Genomic DNA, 3,962 nt, shown 5'->3' on the forward strand with positions numbered 1-3,962 from the left:
TTTTAAGGTCTCTTTGCTTTAAACAAGCAATGTTGAATCATTTACATATCACAGGTTACTAATGAGTCTCCCTCCAACCTTATAGCATGTTCTACTTCCTTTAATCTAGCATCTCAGATTATTTTTCCAGCACACAGGTTGAGTAAGTATGGTGAAATAATACAACACTGGCACACAGCTTTACTAACATTAAACCATTCAGTGTCCCATTTTACTGCTCAAATAACTGTGTTTTGGTCTATGCACAGGCTCTTTTGTTTTGTTTTGTTTTTGAAGGATTATTTATTAACAAGACAGATAACATATGCTTATTTAACATGGACTTTTAGACCACTGCAGCTAAAGGAAACCCACCCATTCAGCAGGTAATAAAACTTGCTTTATGTGTACACATTTGGGTGCAACTGAAAAATACTGTAATTATAATCTCAGAACTTCAGAATTTGAATATAGTACAGTGATCTGTTTGAAGATGGAAGCAGAAAAAAAAATCATTCAAAGCTTGGACAAAAAATTCTACTGCTCTGTCCCTCAGATCCCTCTATAGTCTTCACAGTTCAGATGACACGAGGGACGTTTCAATTCAACCTTTCAGAGAGGACATCTCAGCTCACATGACCTCCCCAAGCAGGAGACTGTGGGAAGCAATTACAGTGCAGGAATGAAGAATCAGTTTCTTTACACAATAGTTATCCCATATGCCTGCTTCTGCTGACACTATTGGTTTATCTATGTTCAAGTTGACATCCACAAATGGACCTGATTCAGAATATTCTGCTTGAACTTTTACTAGCGTTTCTTGAAGGTCAAAACCAGAATTCTGAGCAAGAGCCTTGGGGATAATGAGCAATGCATCAACAATGCTTGGACTCCCAGTTGGGCCCTGCCCTTGACCTGCATTTGTGTTTCATCAGAGTCTCTGCCATCGCCATTTCCACTGCACCAGCCCACGGACTCACACAGTCATCATTTGTAGGATTTCTGATGGCCCTCAAGCCATCTTGTATTGCATCTTTGATTTGAGTGTGTATGTGCTTGTTTGGTCCTTTGGTCAAGAGTGTGAAAGAGCGCTGATTATTGCACTTCTCAGTAAAGATAAACTTCTCTTCTCCCAATGTATACTCAAAGACCAGTTAGGTGTGTCCTAAACAGTCAGGATTTAGGTTGTCTATATAATTTAGAGTCAACTTGCCACAGCCAAGTGTCAGCCTCTACATGTTTCACCTTTTCGATCTGTACAGACCACTATGCCTTCCTTTGCAAGGATGTCTAAGGAAAAAGAGTTAATTCCCTTTTGGTTAATAACAACAAATCCTTTATTGGCATCACCACAGACTTTCTTTTTCAGTTCCATTATTTTTTTAACTCGATCTTTGATGAATTTTCTTTCTGCTTTTACAAGTTTCTCTCTCTCTCTTCGGCGTTCTTGTAAAAGAAGCCTGTTTTTTCATATTCTAACTCTTGTTTTTTCATATTCTAATGACACATTTCATGTGAAGATGTACACATCTTAGACTCTTTTCTTCATATCAGGATGCTGTGTCCCATGGTCCAGAATGAGCCCTCTGATTAGGCTTGTATCATATTTATGCTTCATTTCCATGGTTTCAACCATATAAAGGTCAATAGGTTCATCTTGCTTTTTAATGGCCAAAATGGAGTCAACTACAGCCTCTGTTAAGATGTCAGCAAGAAGAGTGTGAACTTTAGTATGCAGAGATATTCTGGCCACATCTATCAGGGTGTCTCTGTCCATCTCTTTGCTTACTTTGATTTGTTCCAAAAACAGGATTTGTTCCTTTTTCTTTATAGCTTCAAATCTTTCAGTTATGATTCTAGGATGCAGATTTTCAAGAAATGTAGAGGTCCGCCTGTTTCAGCAGTTCACCAATGATCAGGACGTTGGAAGTCATACCGTCAGCAGTTATATCATCCTGGGCTGTTGATACTTTAGCTATTAAGGAGGTTTTTGGGTGTTGAATTTGCATTGCATGAAGCTGCACATTTCCATCTTTAGTAAGCGTGATGTCTCCAGCATCAGAAGCAAGGATGTTCTTGATGCCCTTGGGGCCCACATTGAGCCTCAGCATGTCCTGCAATACCCAGGCCACGCTAATGTTCAACCCAGGCCACCTAGACCTTGGGGTTCAGGGCCTTCACAGCCGACATGCTGGGGAAGTGACGGAGAAACAGTAAAGAAAATGTTAAGCCTGCTCAGAGTGGACAGGAGGTACTTAATAAGCAATTAAAGGTTACAGAATACTCATTATGTGCAATGTTGTCCATAGCTTGTCATGATCCCCAGAATCGAAAACCTTTGCATTGTCAATAAGGTACAGGCAAACATCTTCCTGGTATTCTCTGTTTTCAGCCAAGATCCATCTGACACCAACTATGATATCCCTGATTCCATATCCTTGATTGAATCTGACTTGAATCTTAGGTAGTTCCATGTCAGTGTACTGCTTATCAATGAAGTAGAGCAAAACTTTACTTGAGTGTGATACAAATGATATTGCTTAATGGTTTCACATTCTATTTGGTCACCTGTCTTTAGAATAGGCACGAATATGGATTTCTTCCAATCAATTGTCTAGGTAGCTGTTTTCTAAATTTCTTGACTTAGATGCGTGTGTGCCTTCAGTTATGCATTTGTTTGGTGAATTTTTAAATTTGTGTTCCATCAACTCCCAGAGCCTCATTCTTTGCCAATGACTTCAGAGCACCTTGAACCTCTGTCATCAGTGTCATTGGCTATTGATCATATGCTATATCTTGAAATGGTTGAACCTGTCCATTTCTTTTTGGCATAGTAACTCTGTATTCTTTCCATCTTCTTCTGATGTTTTCTGCATCATTTGATGTTTTGCCCATTGTCGTTAAGAACCGGTGAGTTGGTTCCTACCCATAGTGACTCTAGATAGGGTTTCCAAGGAGCTGCTGGTGAGCTTGGACAGCCAAGCTTGTGGATCAAACCGGCCTTGTAGTCCAACATATTAACCCACAGAGCCACACCAGGACTCCCATAGAATCCTAATAATTGCAACTCAAGACTTGAAATTTTTCTTCAGTTCGTTTGACTTGAGAAACACTGATCTTGTTCTCTCCTTCTGCTTTCTAACTACAGGTCTTTGTACATTTCATTATACTATTTGTCTTCGTATTCTCAAGGTGCCCTTTGCAATTTTCATTTCAGCTCTTTTAATTCCTCATTTCTTCCATTTGTGTATCTACACTGAAGATCATTTCAGAATCTCTTCTTACATTCATTTTGGTCTATAGCTTCTTGCTTGTCTTCTTAATGACCTTTAGCTTTCTTCATGTATGATGTTATTGATGTACTCCCACAATTCTCTGATTTTTGGTCTTTAGTGTCTAATGCATCAAATATGTTCTTGAGATTCTCTCTAAATTAAGGTGAAATATTTTAATGGTCATAGGTTAGCTTTCATAGAATTATTTAAAATTGTTTCAGATTCAGCCTGAACTTACATATGTGCAATTTATGGTCTGTTTCACATTCTGCCCCTGGCCTTACTTTAACAGATGATATGGAGCTTTTCCACCATATCTTTCATAGATAGAGTCAATATGATTTCAGTGTACATGGGTATAGTCATCTTTTATGTTGGTAAAAAAATTGTGTTTGCCAGTGCCGTGAATTCACCTTGGAATTCTTCCATCAATATCATTAGCTCTTGATCATATGCCACCTCTTGAAATGGTGAAACATTGACCATTACTTTATGGTACAATGACTGTACTTTTTGCATCTTCTTTTATGCTTTCTATATCAGTCAATATTCTTCTTATAAAATCCTTAAATATTGCAAGTTCAGGCTTGAATATTTTCTTCAGTACTCTCAGCTTGAGAAATACTGAGTGTGTTTTTCTTTTTTGGTTTTCTAACTCCAGGTTTCTGCACATTTCCCTACAGTATTTGACTATGTATTCTCATGTTG

At 38.4% G+C, this 3,962-nt stretch overlaps 1 pseudogene; it reads right to left on the reverse strand.

Annotated features, from left to right (window-relative positions):
• Positions 1-583: 583 nt before the first annotated feature.
• LOC102838827 lies at positions 584-2,169 on the reverse strand (annotated as a pseudogene).
• Between the last annotated feature and the right edge of the window lie 1,793 nt (positions 2,170-3,962).

The sequence above is a fragment of the Chrysochloris asiatica genome, unplaced genomic scaffold (genome assembly GCF_000296735.1).
Source record: "Chrysochloris asiatica unplaced genomic scaffold, ChrAsi1.0 scaffold00605, whole genome shotgun sequence".
In the NCBI taxonomy this organism is placed as follows: Eukaryota; Metazoa; Chordata; class Mammalia; order Afrosoricida; family Chrysochloridae; genus Chrysochloris; species Chrysochloris asiatica.